We start from the raw sequence: 19,552 nt of genomic DNA, 5'->3' as shown, positions 1-19,552 counted from the left end.
TTCTGGTGTAATACATACTGAGCCTATGAGTGTCTGTGTCTGACTCCGGAAGTATAGACGAAAATTTACAGTTACCCCTAGACTGGATACACCTGGTATGTGCTGATACAGTAGTTTTGTTCCAAATTTTGTATTACGGTATCATCCATAGTGAGTGAGCATGTGTGAGCGTGTGTGGTTTACGCCTTCTATATATACGGTGAATCGGAGATACCAATTTTTACCCTATACTCGATACAGCTTGTATCTTGTTATACAGTACCTTTGTTCGACATTTAGTATTACGATCAAATCCATACTGAATAAGCATCTGAGACTGACTACGGACTATGGACTATTTTTACGGAGATTTCAATTGTACCGTATAATATATATATTTGCTATCTTGTTATCCAGTACCTTTCTTACAACATTTTTTATTATGGTCAAACCCAGACTGAGTGAGCGTCTGAGGGTGACTCCAGAAATATATACCAAGATTTCAAATTTGCCCAACACTGCATACAGGTGTACGGTTGTGTTACATTACCCATTTACAGCTTTTCATATTCTTGTGTACTCCATACTGGGCCTGAGAGCGTTTGTGTCTGCCTCCTGAAATGTATACGGAGATTCAGAATGTTTACACTATACTATATATATACTGTTATGAATGGGTCACCGTGGAGGAAAAACAAGCTAAGCCCCAGAAAAACCAGAGAGGTTGGTAACTATGCAGATTGCAGATCCCTGATCCTAACCACACGACTAGCAGCAGCCGTGGAGCATACCTACGATGAACCTAGACGCCTCGTCACGGCCGGAGAACTAAATAAGCCTAAAGCAAGAAAAGTGGAAAACTAACTGCCCCAGAGCAGACCCCAAAGGAATAGACAGCCTCCACACATGTATTGATGGTGAAACAAGATGAAAACACAAACATAGGCAGGAAAATAGGCTGAGCAAACGATGGGGCCCAAACTAACTAGAAAGGATAGGAAAGGAAAGACACTGTCTGCAATCTGCCAAAAACCCTACAAAAATATTGTACAACACTTCTGATAACAAAATTAACCCTGAAGTCACTAGACTTCTCCCACTATATCAGCACTCTGAAATATTCTGAGGCAAAACAAAAAGAGGCCAATCTATTAAGGGACTAAAAGCAAATTGGCAAATACAGATTAGTAAGAGTGGAAATTCAGCACAGCCCCAGCCGGGGCTGGCTGACCACACAAAAAACTGAATAAACCAACAAAATCAAGTAAGAACATTAGCAGAAAAACTTAGCTTGAGCTGACTGGAACAGAGCTGAGAACCAAGACTTGACAAGCCAGAAGGAATCACCAGCACCAGAATAGGGAGTCGGCCGTCTTAAATCCAGTCTGAGATTCCTGAGGTTCAATTGTCATCCTCCTTATCAGGTGGCAAATCTCTACTGATTAAATCAGCCTCACTACCTCCTGTTACCACCAGAGGGAGCCTGGAAGGAGAACTCACAACTGGTAGACCAGAAAATGAACTCACAACAATATACCTTGTATCTGGTGATACTGTACCCTTTTTGACCTTTTTATTTTATTGGGTAATCCAAACTGAGCCTGTGAGCATCTGTGTATGACTCATGAAATATATACAGAGATTTACTGTTATCCCTAGACTGTATAGAGCTGTACGCTTCTGATGCAGTACCATATATCTGCTGGTATTTTGGGTCAATTTTCTAAAACATGAGGAAGTATGGTGGAAGAGGATGCGGACGTGGGCATGGGGGGCCACCTGGTACTGATGGTGGTGGTGGTGCATCTGCTGGTAGTGCCAAAAACACAATAGCAGCTAAGGCAGGAGGTGTTGAGCCTGCATCATGGTGAAGGTCTGGAAGGCCTGGAAGGCTCCGTTTTATGGGAGTAGGTAGACTGCTTTTAAAGCCGGAGCATCAGGAACTGTTTTTTGATTACATTGCTGAAACAGCCTCCAGCACTATCGCCTCCTCTTCTTAAGTTTAAAAAAATGCAAGCACTGAGTCGTAAGTGCAGGCTTCTGGTCACGTGCAACCACTTTCCTTGTGTCCTTCACCCACACCAAAAGTGAAGGATGCGGCAGCACACACTTCAGATTACTAGATGGAGCTCTTTTCACATACCATGCCTGGGTTAATTAAAAATGGGGCCCATCATATACTGGAGCATTCAAAATGGGGGACATCTGACACTGGAGCATCATCCATGAGGCCCATCATATACTGGAGCATTCTAAATGGGGCAGATCAGACACTGGAGCAGCATCTATGGGGCCCATCATATACTGGAGCATTCCAAATGGGGGACATCTGACACTGGATCAACATCCATGAGGTCCATCATATACTGGAGCATTCCAAATGGGGGACATCTGACACTAGTGCATCATCCATGAGGCCCATCATATACTGGAGCATGCCAAATGGGGGACATCTGACACTGGAGCATCATCCATGAGGCCCATCATATACTGGAGCATTCCAAATGGGGGACATCAGACACTGGAGCAGCATTTACGGGGCCCATTATACACTGGAGCATTAGAAATGGTGCACATTATATATGGAGCATTATTTGGGCCCATAAGACACTGGAGCATCATCCATGGGGCCCATCATATACTGGAGCATTCCAAATGGGGGACATCAAACACTGGAGCAGCATTTATGGGGCCCATTATACACTGGAGCATTAGAAATGGTGCACATTATATATGGAGCATTATTTGGGCCCATAAGACACTGGAGCATCATCCATGGGGCCCATCATATACTGGAGCATTCTAAATGGGGCAGATCAGACACTGGAGCAGCATCTATGGGGCACATTATACACTGGAGCATTAGAAATGGGGCCTATTATATATGATATGGAGCATTATTTGGGCCCATAACACATTGGAGCATCGTCCATGGGGACCATCATATACTGTAGCATTATGTGGAGCTCATCATATACTGTATGGAACATTATATGTGACCAATTATTCTGTATGGAGAAATATATGGGGCTCATTATTCTGTATGGCGCACAATGTGGTGGCTATAATACTGTATGTAGTAATATACTGTCCTTTTTTGAGCTATTGTAGAATTTAAAATACATCAGTTATGTCATGTAAGCAGTGAAGTATGTGTCATTGTACTATACCTATATTTCTGTGCCGTATCGGAGCATAATGAGTTGTGGTATGTGTTAAAGGGGCGCTCTTTGGCCCAGGGCACATGAAAACCTGGAGCCAGCCCACCCCCCACAACTTTATCCAAATAACCCCCAGTTTTCAGTGCATAACTATTATTATAAAGTAAATTAAGGTTGACAAGCTTCAGTTATAAGAATTGATGTTTTTAGCATTGAAATGGGCACTGTAGGTGTGTTTACTGTCCTCCACTCCCTGCCGACTTTGCTTCCCCATTGACTTGCATTGGGTTTCGTGTTTCAGTCGGACCCCCGATTTTTCCCTATAGTCGGCGATTTTGTTCGACCCGACTTTTGAGAAAGTCGGGTTTCATGAAACCCGACTCGACCCTAAAAAAGGCAAAGTCGCTCATCTCTATGCAGGAGGTTTAACTGCAGTCCCATGTAAAATCCCAAGAGAAAACCTTCATTTCCTACATCCTGACTTGTTATGGACGATCAATTTTACTATACATTCCAATACTTAATTCTGCTTTTGAGAATAAATTAAGATAGAATCCACTTAAGCACTCATAGAAAACCTATATATTTTACGGAAGATATGGTTTATGAGGAGAGCCTTGAGGCAGTGTCACACTGCTGATCGTCTAGCTCAAGTTGGCTTTCAAATTGATGGAGCAGAACAATGAGAGCGACTTTCTACCGGCTTAATCTTCTCGTAACTCAATAAGTGAAGTAATCAGGGTTGTGCCAAGAAGATCACAGTCCTTGGTTGATCATGGTGAATCATAATGCTGCACCTCCAGTAATTAGCTGGTACTGTTGGGCATCCATCAAGCAACTGGCTTATAAATCACGACATCCATGGTCCAAATATGGACCTCATGGTCCTACAGGTCTCAGAGTTCTAATTATTAATTTATGCAGTTTGTATTTTTAAATCTGTGGAAAGATTTACTTTCTAAGGCAGTTATCCATTTTTACCCTTCTTCCAAAACAAAATAATTGAAGTCAATGTGATAAGCAGAAATTATCATGAATCATAAATCTCTACAGAGAAATGAGAAAATAACTAACGCTGAGTTGAGCAAAACGGGGCGGCCAAATTCAAAAGTCGCCGACTTTGGCTAAAGTCGGGTTTCGCCGATCGAAACCCGACCATAGTGTGAGGTCGGCCATGAGGTCACCAACTTCAGCGCCAAAGTCGCGTTTCCCACAATGCTTCCAGCGCCTTTTCTCAGCCAATCATCAAGGACGCACACTGTGGGCAACGCGATTACATAGGCAGCGGCCACCACCATCTTAGAGAAGGGCATTCAAGTGATTGGCTGGCTTTGTGTGGCGTAACAGTGGCTATAAAAGGCTGTGCCCGCCGACCGCCTTCATACTTCTGCCGATCTTAGCATAGGGAGAGGTTGCTGCTGGTCGTTCTCAATAGGGAAAGTGTTTAGGCTGGAAAAGAAAAAAAAAGTGCTTCTGCTGATAGCGATTTTCACAGTACAACACAACAGTACAGTGTGCAGTGACAAGGGAGGCTATATTTGTGTGCAGCAGATCTGTTGGTTATTAGGCTGCCTTATAAAGCTCCCTGATAGCTGCATTGCTGTTTGCACACTGCTGTGCAGAGTGCTTTTTTAAAAGCAAAAAAATCTTTTATTCCTTTTCTGTGCACAGTTACCAAGCATTCATTTTTTCACACTTTTGTGTGCAGCAGCGTTGGTGGTTATTAGGCTGCCTTATAAGGCTACCTGATAGCTGCACTGCTGTGTGCACACTGCTGTGCAGACTGCTTTTTTCAAAGCAAAAATACTTTTATTCCTTTTTTCTGCACAGTAGTTACTGAGCGTAAATTTTTACACACACTGTATAAAGGTGTACGCTCCTCACACACTACCGTGTACCGGCTGGTATCACGGACAAATACATGCTATATGTGTGTGACTCTGTAAAAAAATACACGAAGATTAACATTTTTCCATACATACACCGTATAGAAGTGTCTGATTCTCAAACAGTATCGGATATCTGCTGTTCTTATTACGGTCTCATCTACACAGAGTCAGCGTGTGTGTGACACTCCGTAAATACATATACGGACATTTCCATTTCTCCATACACCATATTGAGCTGTCCGATTCTCAAACAGTATCGGATATCTGGTGTTCTTATTACGGTCACAGCTACACAGAGTCAGTGTGTGTGTGTGACACTCCATAAATACATATGCGAACATTTCCATTTCTCCATACACCGTATTGAGCTGTCCGATTCTCAAACAGTATCGGATATCTGTTCTTATTAAGGTCACATCTACACAGAGTCAGCGTGTGTGTGTGACACTCCATAAATACAGATACGGACATTTCCGTTTCTCCATACACCATATTGAGCTGTCCGATTCTCAAACAGTATCGGATATCTGTTCTTATTATGGTCACATCTACACAGAGTCAGCGTGTGTGTGTGACACTCCATAAATACAGATACGGACATTTCTGTTTCTCCATACACCATATTGAGCTGTCCAATTCTCAAACAGTATTGTATATCTGCTGTTCTTATTACGGTCACATCTATACAGAGACAGCGTGTGTGTGTGTGACACTCCGTAAATACATGTACGGAGATTGACAGTTTCACCAACAACGTATACAGCTGTACACTTCTGATACAGTACCATATATCTGCTTTTTGGATTACGGTGAAATACATACTGGGTGAGCGTCTGTGACTCACAAAATATATACGGAGATTTCACTTTTTACATACACCTTACACAGCTGTACGCTCCTCATACAGTACCATTTCTCTGCTGGTATTTTTGGTACATTTTCCCAAACATTAGGAAGTATGGTGGAAGAGGTCGCGGACGTGGGCGGGGGGGCACAGCTGGTACTGATGGTAGTGGTGGTGCATCGGCTGGTTCTGGCAAAAGCACAATAGCAGCTAAGCCAGGAGGTGTTGAGCCTGTGTCATCATCTGGCACAAGAAGGCCTTTAAGGTTCCCTTTTCTGGGAGTAGGTAAACCGTTTTTAAAGCCGGAGCATCAGGAACAGGTTTTGGCTTACATTGCCGAAACAGCCTACAGCTCTATTGCCTCCTCTTCTGAAGTTACAAAAACTGCAAGCACAGAGTTGTCAGTGCAGGCTTCTGGTCAGGAACAACACCTTTCCTTGTGTCCTTCACCCACACTAAAAGTGAAGGATGCCACAGCACACACTTCAGATTACTCCATGGAGCTCTTTTCACATACCATTCCTGGGTTATCAAGTCAAATCCTGAATTCCCCAGTCCAAGATGAATCTGACATGGAGTCCACTGATGCACAGCCACTCCAGGTGCCCCTTCCCGCATACTATACCACCTTACACAGTGACACAGAGGAAGGTGCAGATGACATTGAAGAAAAGGTCATGGATGACCCAGTTGTTGACCCGGATTGGCATCCATTGGGGGAAGAGGGTACCGGTGAAAATAGGTCAGAACAGGAGAAGGATCCGCAGCAGGCATCGTCATCACAGCAGCGGTTATCCGGGAGGCCCGTAGCTATCAAAAAACTTGGTAAGAAAACTAAAAGAGTTGCAGGACAGCTTGGCCAGATGGTCAAATTAGCACAGCATGCAAGCCCTGAAAATTTGTACCATAACAGGAAGAGTGCAGTGTGGCACTTTTTTGAGCAAAATCCTACTGATGATGCAAAGGTTATCTGTAAGAAGTGCCGAAGGACCTTTAACAGAGGGAAAAATCTATGAAATTTGAATACCAGTTGCATGCTTAGACATTTAACCAACATGCACTTACAAGCGTGGACGGACTACAAAAGCTAAGGTAGCACATGTGCACCTGCTCCAACTGAAGTTAGCTGGCAACGCTCCATCAATTCCCATACTGTAAGGCCACCGCTAAGCACACCACCATCAAGAAATGTTGAGGTGTCGTCGCTAGGCCAAAGCAGTCAGGGAATCACAATATTTTCGTGAGGAAACACTGAATCTAGGCCATCAACACCCTCACCATCACCAACCCCTTCTCAGTCAGTCAGGTCGAACGCTAGTTCCCCCATATGCAGCTCTCCAGTCCAGCTCACCCTACCAGACACTCTAAGTAGGACAAGTACTCATCCTCTCATCCGCATACACTGGCTTTGAACGCCTACATTGTCAAACTGATCTCATTAGAGATGATGCCCTTCCGTTTGGTTGAAAGCGAAGCTTTCCGAGAGCTCATGGCCTACGCTGTCCCACGCTATGACCTACCCAGTCGGTACTTCTTTTTTCGAAAAGCCTTCCCTGCCCTCCACCGGCATGTGAAAGACCGCATTGTCCACGCACTAAAACAATCAGTGAGTGGAAAGGTGCACCTGACAACAGATGCATGGGCCAGTAGGCATGGCCAGAGCCGTTACGTGTCCATCACTGTGCACTGGGTTAATGTGGTGGATGCAGGTGGTGGATGCAGGCTCCACAGGGGACAGCAGCGGTGGAACAGTGCTGCCAAGCCCACGGTATAGGAAACAGTTGGCTGTAGGTGTTCGACCCTCCTCCTCCTCCAGAAGCGAAAGCTCGTCGACAAAGCACAGTCGCACGAGCACTCCATCCACATCTGTCATTGTTGCACAAGAGGTGTCCCACTATCGAACAGCTAGTTGTAAGCGGCAGCAGGCTGTTTTAAAAATGATGTCTGTGGGTGACAGCAGACACACCGCGGAGGTACTGGCCGACTACGTGCATCAACAAACTGAGTCATGGCTGGGCAGTCTACATCTTGAGCCAGGAAAGGTAGTCAGTGATAATGGGTGGAATTTTGTGGCAGCCATAGCCCTTGCAAAACTCACACGCATACCTTGCCTGGCTCACACCTTGAACCTGGTGGTGCAGTGCTTCCTAAATAATTATCCAGAGTTAACAGCCCTGCTCCATAAGGTGCAAAGACTGTGCTCGCACATCCGTCGCTCAGCCGTACACTCCAGTCGTATGCAGAAGCTTCAGTGATTACTCCACCTCCCCAAGCACCGCCTAATCATAGACGTTGCTACAAGATGGAACTCCACCATGCACATGGTTGAGAGGCTGTGCGAACAGAGGCAGGCTGTAATGCATTTGTGGGAGGATACATGGGCAGGCAGTTTGAGGGCAGACATGGAGTTGTCGGGTGTGCAGTGGTCAAAGCTGAAAGACCTCTGTAAAGTCCTTCAGTGTTTTGAGGAATGCACACGGCTGGTAAGCGCAGACGACATCATAAGCATGAGCATACCACTTATGCGTCTGCTCATGCAAACTTTGACGCACATTAAGGATCAGGCGTCTGCAGCTGAGGAGAAACAGGAGGAGGAGAGAAGCCTTAATGACAGTCAGCCATTGTCTGGTCAGGGAACTGTCGTGGATGAGGTGGAGGAAGAAGAGGAAGATGAGGCGGAGGATGAGGGGGATGATTATTTTGGGGAGGAAGATGCTTCTCAGGGGGCAAGAGAAAATGTGGGCATGCCATGGTCAGGTACAGGGTTTGTGCGTGACTGGAGGGATGTGGATTTGCCAGAAAGTACTCCTCCACCCACCACTGGCAGTGCAGCATTGACACCTGGAACATTGGCCCACATGTGTGATTATGCCTTGCGGATCCTAAAAAGGGACCCCTGCATTGCCAGAATGATGAGGGATCACGACTACTGTTTGGCCAGCATCCTCGATCCATGCTATAAAGGCAAATTACACAACATCATGCCACAGGAGAACCTAGAGCTAATATTGGCTAACAAACAAGCAGCTCTGGTAAACCGTTTGCTGAGGCATTCCCAGCACACAGCAGCGGAGCTGGTTCTCCCACGAGCATAGTGGGCAAAATGGAAGAGGTGTTCGTGGAGCACACAGCTGAACTGGTGTGGGAGACAGGGGTTTCCTGACCATGTTGTGGTCTGATTTCTCAAGTACCGCTCACACGACAGCTAATACTGAATCGATTGAAAGTGACAGGAGACAGCAGTTGTCAACTATGGTTACAAACTTCTTCTCCTCCCATATCGAGGTTCTCCCTCACAAGTCATTCCCCTTTGACTATTGGGCCTCTAAACTGGACACATGGCCTGAATTGGCACAATATGCCTTACAGGAGCTCGCTTGACCTGCTGTTATGAATGAGTCACCGTAGGAGGCAAAAACAAAAATACTAGCTAAGTCCAGAAAACCAGAGAAGTTGGCAGCTATCGGATTGCAGACCCCTGAACCTATCAACAACAACTAGCAGTAGCCGTGGGGGGTTCCTACGGTGCCCTAGACCCCTCGATCACAGCCGGAGAACTACATAGCCTAAAGACAGAAAGGAAAATCTAAACTGCCCCAGAGCAGACCCCAAAGCAATAGGCAGCCCCCAACATATAATGACGGTGAAGCAAGATGAAAAAACACTCACACAGATAGAAAGATAGGCTGAGCAAATGATGGGGCCCAAGCTAACTAAATAGGACAGGATAGAAAAGCTGCTGTTATGAATGAGTCACCGTAGGAGGCAAAAGCAGAAATACAAGCTAAGTCCAGAAACCCAGAGAAGTTGGCAACTATCAGATTGCAGACCCCTGAACCTATCAACACAACTAGCAGTAGCCGTGGGGGGTTTCTACGATGCCCTAGACCCCTCGATCACAGCCGGAGAAATACATAGGCCTAAAGAAAGAAAGGGGAAATCTAAACTGCCCCAGAGCAGACCCCAAAGCAATAGGCAGCCCCCAACATATAATGACGGTGAAGCAAGATGAAAATACTAACACAGACAGAAAGATAGACTGAGCAAAGACGGGGCCCCAAAACTTCCTAGATAGCAAAGGACAGGAAGGCTGCTGTCTGCAATCTGCCAAAACCCTATCAAAGACATAAGCCAACCAGCTGATATGAAAAAAGGCCCTGAAGCAGCTAGGCTTCAAAAACTGAATCAGCTCTCAGGTAATTTCAGAAGACAGAGCTAAATGAATTCAGCACACCCCAGCAGGGAATGGCAGAAATCCAGAAAAACAAAGCAAAAACGAAGTCAAAGCACAAAAGCAAAAGGCCGAGCAGTAAACTTAGCTTTGGAGGAGCAGGAATTCAGACTGGTCTCCAAGGATCCCACAGAGAAATCACCCGCAGGGCAGAAGGGCGTCGGCAGCATTATATCCAGTCCGTAACTCCACTCAGCCAGTCACAATCATCAGCCTCAGGTGTTTGACAATCAGGCTCACTACCTTCTTTTACCAGAAGAGGGAGTTCCTCGGGCCTCAGTAATGAAGGAGAAAATGAACTAACAACAGTACCTCCCCCTTGAGGAGGGGTCACCGAACCCTCAACTATGCCACCAGGGCAATCAGGGTGAGCCCGATGAAAGGCACGCACCAATCGTTTGGCATGAATATCAGAGGCGGAGACCCAGGAATTATCCTCCTGACCATAACCCTTCCACTTAACCAAATACTGGAGTCTCCATCTAGCCAGACGGGAATCCAGTACTTTCTCTACCTCATACTCCATGTTACCTTCAACCAATACAGGGTCTGGAGGTGCCACCCCCGGAACAACAGGTTCAACAAACCTCTTCAACAAAGATTTATGGAACACATTATGGATTTTAAATGTGACAGGAAGAGCCAAACGAAAAGAGACCGGATTAATAATCTCCACAATCTTGTAAGCTCCAATAAATCTAGGCTTAAACTTAGGAGAAGCCACCTTCATAGCAATATTTTTTGATGATAACCACACCATATCACCAACCTTAAACTGGGGACCAATGGTCCTATGTCGGTTGGAAAACCGCTGGGCTTTCTCCTGGGAGAGAGATAACTTATCCACCACTTGGTCCCAGATCTGGTGCATTCTGTCCACCACAGTGTCAACACCTGGGCAGGCAGAGGGCTCCGCCTGCCCTGAAGAAAATCGAGGATGAAACCCAAAGTTATAAAAAAAAGGTGACATCAAAGTGGCAGAACTAGCTCTATTCAAAGCAAATTCGGCCAAGGGCAAAAATGAAACCCAATCATCCTGATCAGCAGAAATAAAACATCTCAAATATGACTCCAAGGTCTGGTTTGTTCTCTCTGTCTGCCCATTGGTCTGAGAGTGAAAAGCAGAGGAGAAGGACAACTGAATTCCCAGCCTGGAACAGAAAGTTCTCCAAAATCTAGACACAAACTGCACTCCTCTGTCAGATACAATGTTCTCAGGAATCCCGTGCAAACGAACCACCTGTTGTAAAAACAGGGGCACCAACTCAGAGGAAGACGGCAACTTAGGGAGTGGTACAAGATGAACCATCTTAGAGAACCTATCACAAATCACCCAAATAACAGTCATCCTCTGAGAGACAGGCATATCAGAGATGAAATCCATTGAAATATGGGTCCATGGCCTCTTGGGGACAGGCAAAGGCATCAACAACCCACTAGAGCGAGAACACGATTTAGACCGGGAGCATGTCCCACAGGACTGCACAAAACTCCTGACATCACGAGACAAGGAGGGCCACCAAAAAAACCGACTCACCAGATCTCTAGTACCAAAAATACCTGGATGACCAGCCAAAGCAGAGCAATGAACTTCAGACATCACTCTCTTCTTCCACTGGTCAGGAACATACAACTTTCCACTGGGACAATGCTCAGGTTTGTCCTCCTGGAACTCTTCCAGAGCACGTCTCAAATCGGGCGAGATGGCAGAAAGAACTACCCCTTCGCCTAAGATGGTAGCAGGCTTGGTCACCACAGGAGAATCAGCAAGGAAGCTCCTAGAGAGGGCGTCTGCCTTGACATTCTTTGTTCCAGGAAGAAAAGAAACCACAAAATCAAAACGTGTAAAAAACAAGGCCCACCTAGCCTGTCTAGGGTTCAAGCGCTTAGCCGACTCTAGGTAAATCAAATTCTTGTGGTCAGTGAGGACCACGACTTGATGCTTAGCTCCCTCCAACCAATGTCTCCACTCCTCAAATGCCCATTTCATGGCCAACAGTTCCCTATTCCCCACATCATAGTTACGTTCAGATGGAGAGAACTTTCGGGAAAAGAAAGCACAGGGATTCATTTTGGATGTTACAGGATCCTTTTGGGACAAAACAGCTCCTGCACCAATCTCAGAAGCATCCACCTCTACCTGGAATGGAAGTGAGACATCAGGTTGCCGCAAAACCGGGGCGGAGGTGAATCTTCGCTTCAACTCCTGAAAGGAAGAAACAGCCTCCGGAGACCAATTTAACACATCAGCACCCTTTTTAGTCAAATCAGTCAATGGCTTGGCAATACTAGAAAATTTTGCTATAAATTTCCGATAAAAATTAGCAAAACCCAAAAACTTCTGGAGGGCCTTCAAAGAAGTGGGCTGAACCCAATCGTAAATGACCTGTACCTTGGCCGGGTCCATTTCAATAGTTGACTGGGACAAAATAAATCCCAAAAAAGAAATCCTCTGTACTCCAAAAAGGCATTTAGATCCCTTGACATACAGGGAATTCTCCCTCAAGATCCGGAACACAGTCCGAATATGTTCCACATGAGAATCCCATTCCTTGGAGAAGATCAAAATATCATCCAGATAGATAATCAAAAATTTATCGACAAAATCTCGGAAAATATCGTTCATGAAGCACTGGAAGACAGAAGGGGCATTAGTGAGCCCAAAAGGCATCACCAGGTACTCAAAATGTCCCTCCGAAGTATTAAACGCCGTCTTCCATTCATCCCAATGCTTAATGCGAATAAGATTATAGGCCCCCCTGAGGTCAAGCTTGGTAAACCAGCAAGCACCTTTAACTCTGGAGAATAGATCAGAAATCAGGGGTAACGGATACTGATATTTAACAGTAATTTTGTTGAGGGCACGAAAATCAATACAAGGTCTTAATGATCCATCCTTTTTGGCTACAAAAAAAAAAACCGGCACCCAAGGGTGAAGAGGATGGTCTAATATGACCCTTCTCCAATGCCTCCTTAATATAGGATCGCATAGCCTCGTGCTCGGGTACAGATAAATTGAAGAGTCGACCCTTGGGAAATTTACACCCCGGGCTCAGTTCAATTGCACAGTCATAACTCCTATGAGGAGGCAGAGACGCAGACTCATTCGCACTAAATACATCATAAAAGTCCGCCAAATAATCAGGAACATCATGCGACTGAGGAGAGGTGGAAAACACCGGAGCCTCACTAAAGGCACACCGACAACCCCAACTCACCACAGACACAGATTTCCAATCCAAAACTGGATTATGAATCTGTAGCCAGGGAAACCCCAGAACAACAGTATCATGCAGATTATGCAACACCAGAAATCTGCAATTTTCTTGATGGTCTGGGGCGACCCGCATTACCACCTGGGTCCAAAACTGGGGTTTATTTTTAGCCAAAGGAGTAGCATCAATTCCCCTCAAAGGGATAGGCGTCTGCAGAGGTGTCATCGGAAATCCACAACGTTTAGCAAAATCCAAGTACATTAGGTTTAGGGCTGCTCCCGAATCCACAAACGCCTTGGCGGAAAATGTGGACAGGGAGCAGATCAGAGTAATAGCCAGAAGAAACTTAGGTTGAACACCCCCAACAGAAAACGTGTGTGCAAAGCGTTTCTCTCGTTTGGGACAGACAGAAATAATATGCGAGGCATCTCCACAGAAAAAACACAACTTATTACGCCTTCTGAACTCCTGATGCTGCTCTCTGGAAAAAACTCTATCACATTGCATAGGTTCAGACATTTGTTCAACAGGTGGCAACACCTCTCGTGCAGCTCCGCGTTCGCGCAAACGCCGATCAACCTGAATGGCTAATGACATAGAATCGTCAAGACCAGAGGGAACAGGAAATCCCACCATAGTATCTTTTACGGCTTCTGACAACCCCTTCCGAAAGAGAGCAGCCAAGGCATTATCATTCCAGGTAGTAAGTACTGCCCACTTTCGGAATTTTTGACAGTACAATTCTGCAGAATCACGACCCTGGCTCAATGCCAGTAGGGTCTTTTCAGCCTGATCAATGGCATTAGGTTCGTCATACAACAACCCCAAAGCTTGAAAGAATGCGTTCACATTAGTCAGAATAGGATCATCTGGTTTCAAAGAAAGCGCCCAATCCTGGGGATCGCCACGCAGCAAAGAGATGACAATTTTAACCTGCTGTGTGGAGCTCCCTGATGAGTTAGGCTTCAAGGCAAAAAATAATTTACAATTATTTTTGAAATTCAAAAATTTAGACCGATCCCCAAAAAATACATCAGGTGTAGGAATCTTTGGTTCAGCAGCATGTGAATGAGCAAGGTAGGCGGAAATTCCCCGCACTTCCGCAGCGAGCTGCTCCACACGATCAGACAATTGCTTTATCTCCATTGAGAGAAAAAAAAAAATTCCCCCTACGGCCTCAGAGATATAGAGGAAAAAATATACACACCTTTTTTTTTTTTTTTTCCTGCTATTGAGTACCCTAGAATCTGCGGTATGGCGGGTGATTCTGTTATGAATGAGTCAGCGTAGGAGGCAAAAGCAGAAATACAAGCTAAGTCCAGAAACCCAGAGAAGTCTGCAACTATCAGATTGCAGACCCCTGAACCTATCAACACAACTAGCAGTAGCCGTGGGGGGTTCCTACGATGCCCTAGACCCCTCGATCACAGCCGGAGAAATACATAGGCCTAAAGAAAGAAAGGGGAAATCTAAACTGCCCCAGAGCAGACCCCAAAGCAATAGGCAGCCCCCAACATATAATGACGGTGAAGCAAGATGAAAATACTAACACAGACAGAAAGATAGACTGAGCAAAGACGGGGCCCCAAAACTACCTAGATAGCAAAGGACAGGAAGGCTGCTGTCTGCAATCTGCCAAAACCCTATCAAAGACATAAGCCAACCAGCAGATATGAAAAAAGGCCCTGAAGCAGCTAGGCTTCAAAAACTGAATCAGCTCTCAGGTAATTTCAGAAGACAGAGCTAAATGAATTCAGCACACCCCAGCAGGGAATGGCAGAAATCCAGAAAAACAAAGCAAAAACAAAGTCAAAGCACAAAAGCAAAAGGCCGAGCAGCAAACTTAGCTTTGGAGGAGCAGGAATTCAGACTGGTCTCCAAGGATCCCACAGAGAAATCACCCGCAGGGCAGAAGGGCGTCGGCAGCATTATATCCAGTCCGTAACTCCACTCAGCCAGTCACAATCATCAGCCTCAGGTGTTTGACAATCAGGCTCACTACCTTCTTTTACCAGAAGAGGGAGTTCCTCGGGCCTCAGTAATGAAGGAGAAAATGAACTCACAACAAGCTGCTGTCTGCAATCCGCCAAAAACCCTATCAAAAACAAGAGCCAACAGACTGATAGGGAAAAAAGCCCTGAAGACGCTAGGCTTCAAAAAGACTATATTAGTACTCAGGTATTTTCTGAAGACAGAGCAAAAAGGAATTCAGCTAACCCCAGCATGGAATGGCAGAAATCCAGAAAAACAAGGCAAAACAAAACCAAAACACGAATGCAAAAAGCAGAGAAGAAAACTTAGCTTTTGAGGAACAGGAATCAGACTGGTCTCCTAGAATCCCTCAGAGTAATCACCAGCAAGGCAGAAGGGCGTCGGCTGCCTTATATCCTGTCAGCAATTCCCGTCACCCAGTCATCATCATCCAGCTCAGGTGCTTGGTAATCAGCCTCACTACCTTCCTTCACCAGAAGAGGGAGTTCATCAGACCTCAATGGTGAAGGGGAAAATGAACTCACAAAACCCTGCTGCTAGTGTGCTATCTGAAAGAGTCTTCAGTGCTGCTGGATCAATCCTGACAGAAAAAAGGACCCGTCTGTCTACCCAAAATGTTGATGATCTAACCTTCATTAAAATGAACCATGCATGGGTTTCAAATGATTTTGTCCCACCTTCCCCTGATTACACATAGGTTGCCAGAAAAAAGGCTCGCTTTTGTCCTCCTCTTCCTCTGACTTCTCCAATTCCTCCATTTGCAGCTGCTGAAAGTCCATCAATACATCATTATATGCCATTTTTAAACCTCCCTAACTGGGCTGCCCACCCCCCCAGGACCAGGGTCACCACCTGGCGCACCTGAGCAAGTGCTGTTGCCCTTAACAGGTGTGTGGCCCCACCCTTGGGCGACGGCACTGGCACAGGGCCTCTCATAGTACAATAAAGTGTCTCTGATGGTGGGGGGCCCCACTCACCGTCAGTCACACTAGCGTACTATGAGGGGCCCTGTGCCAGTGCTGTCACCCATGAGTGGGTCCCCCCTGCTTGCTCAGGGACACAGCACTTGCAATACTTACCTCTCCCTGCTCCACCGCCTTTCCTGACAGTGACATTCAGGTTAGAGAGCGCGATGACATCACGTCTGTATTTCTTCTACCAAAACAATACAAGTGCAGAGAGCTTGAAGATGGCAATGCTGAGGATTCCAGAGTAGAGCAGTGCCCAGCGAGGAGAGGTATTTAATTTTTTTAAATGTTGGGAGCATTTTTTGGGGAGCAATATACAATGGAGAATGATATATGGGACCCATTATACACTGGAGCATCATCCATTTGGCCCATCATATACTGGAGCATTCCAAATGGGGGACATCAGACACTGGAGCAGCATTTATGGTGCCCATTATACACTGGAGGATTAGAAATGGGGCCCATTATATATGGAGCATTATTTGGGCCCATAAGACAGAGGAACATCATCCATGGGGACCAACATATACTGTAGCATTATGTGGAACTCATCACATACTGTATGGAACATTTTATGGGACCAATTATTCTGTATGGAGAAATATATGGGGCTTATTATTCTGTATGGCGCACTAGGTGGTGGCCATAATACTGTATGGAGTAATATACTGTACGTTTTTTGAGCTATTGTAGAATTTAAAATAGATATCAGTCATGTCATGTAAGCAGTGATGTGTCATTGTACTTTACCTATATTTCTGTGCCGTATCGTAGCATTATGAATTGTGGTATGTGTTAAAAGGGCGCACTGACACTCTTTGGCCCAGGGCACACGAAAACCTGGCGCCAGCCCTACCCCCCTCAACTTTATCCAAATAACCCCCTGTTTTCAATTTGTAACTATTATTATAAAGTAAATTTAGGTTGATAAGCTTAAGTAATAAGAATTGATGTTTTTGGCATTGAAATGGGCACTGTAGGTGTGTTTACTGTACTCCATTCCCTGCCGACTTTTCTTCCGCATTGACTTGCATTGGGTTTCCTGTTTCAGTCAGACCCCAACTTTTGCCTATAGTCGGCCGATTTCGTTCGACCCGACTTTTATGAAAGTCGAGTTTCATGAAACCAGACTCGACCCAAAAAAAGGCAAAGTTGCTCATCTCTAGTTCAGAGGGAATTAGATGTTCCTCATGAAGTCAAAGACAGGTCTCAACACCTATATAAATCCAACACAAAACCAGGAGTGAGATAGTAAAATTTAAGAAAAATATAATTTTATTGAACAACACAAAATAAAGAATATGAAGAAGGTTGAAAAGGTCATGACCAAAAGTGTTGGCACCCTTCAAATTGTTTTTGAAAATAATTTATTTCTTCCAGAAAATGATTGCAATTACACGTTTTTATCTTCTTTGTGTGTATTGGAACAACACAAAAAAAACAGAGAAGAAAAGGCAAATTGGACATAATTTCACACAAAACCACAAAAATGGACAACATTTTTGGCACCTTTCCAAAATTGTAGGTAGACAACTTTGTTTCAAGCATGTGATGCTCGTTCAAACCCACCTGTAGCAAGTAACAGGTGTGGCCAATATGAAAATCACACCTGATACCAGATAAAAGGGGAGAAGTTGACTCAATCTTTGCATTGTGTGTCTGTGTGTACCACACTAAGCATGGAGAACAGAAAGAGGAGGTCAGAACAGTCTGAGGACTTGAGAACCAAAATTTCAAGGTTACAGGTGCATCTCCAGAGATATTTATGTTCATTTGTCCAAGTTGTGCAACATAATCAAGAAGTTTACAACACATGGCACTGTTGCTAATCTCCCTGAACATGGTCAGCAAAGAAAAAATTATGATAGGCTTCAACGCAGGATAGTCTGGATTATGAATAAGCAGCCCCAATCAAGTTACAAAGAACTGCAAGCTCTCTTGCAGGCTTAGGATGCATCAGTGTCAGCGCAAACTATCCGTTAATATTAGAATGAAATCAAGACATAAAAAAGATAGACTGCCGCTTGCCAAAATGTATCTGAGCGACTCAAAATCCTCAGGGGAAACAATCTTGTGGACAGATGAGACAAAGACAGAGCTTTTTGAAAAGGCACTTCAGTCTACTGTTTACCGAAAATGGAATGAGGCCACAAAGAAAAAAAGCACAGTACCTACAGTCAAATATGGTGGAGGGTCCAAGATGTTTTGAGGTTGTTTTGCTGCTTCTGGCACTGAGTGCCTTGACTGTGTGCAAGGCATCATGAAATCTGTAGATCACCAAAGGATTTTGGGTCGCAATGTACTGCCCCAGAAATGGCTGGAAACAAAGCGCTGGGGAGGTCTGAAGTGGCAGCAATGAGTCTGGATCTAAATCTCATTGAACACCTGTGGAGAGATCTTAAAATTTCCGATAGGAGAAGACAAAATATGAGAGAACGGGAGCAGGCTGCAAAAGAAGAAAGGTCAAAAATTCCAGTTGAGAGGTGCAAGAAGCTTGTTGGTGGTTATAGGAAGCGATTGATTGCAGTTATTTATTCCAAAGGGTGCAACCAAATATTAAATTGAGGGTGCCAACAATTTTGCCCGACCCATTTTTGTGGCTTTGTGTGAAATTATGTCCAATTTGCCTTTTTTGCTCAGTATTTTTGTGTTGTTCCAATACACACAAATGAAACTAACCGGTGTATAACAATTCATGTGTAATTGCAATAATTTTCTGGGAGAAATACTTCATTTTCTGGAACAATTTCAAAGGAAGCAACGCTTTCGGCCATGACTGTATTTATAACACCATGCCACATTCTTTAATAGATTTCAACACACTCCACTGATGTAGCACAGCTATGGTGAAAAAAGTCACAAGACAAAACCACCAGATGACAGATAAAACAATTCAATCACAGTTGCTCAATAATGGTGTCCTCTAAATTGAGACATATAATTCCAAACCAAGTAGTAAAATGGAGATGAATCCAGAGTGAATCCAGTGGGATGTATGCATAAAACATTTTTTATGAATATTATAGGTAAGGTTTATATTATAAATTATTTACAAGTCTACATACAAATAAGTGCAGGAATAAGATCCTATGGTTGCAGGGAGCTCACAAGAGACACTCTGGAGAAATGGAGGACACTGATACAGGTAAGTATTAAGAGATGTTGGCAACGGTATAACATAGAAAGATAAGGGTAAAAGAGGCAAACCAGTGGGATGTCCAGCCAGAAGAACACCCCTGACATATGTCTTGCCTTCAGCATCTTCCAAGA

The sequence above is a fragment of the Dendrobates tinctorius genome, unplaced genomic scaffold (assembly GCF_039654945.1).
Source record: "Dendrobates tinctorius isolate UK_male_01 unplaced genomic scaffold, ASM3965494v1 ptg000095l, whole genome shotgun sequence".
NCBI lineage: Eukaryota > Metazoa > Chordata > Amphibia > Anura > Dendrobatidae > Dendrobates > Dendrobates tinctorius.
The sequence above is the reverse complement of the archived record's forward strand: the minus strand, read 5'-3'. Positions refer to the sequence as shown.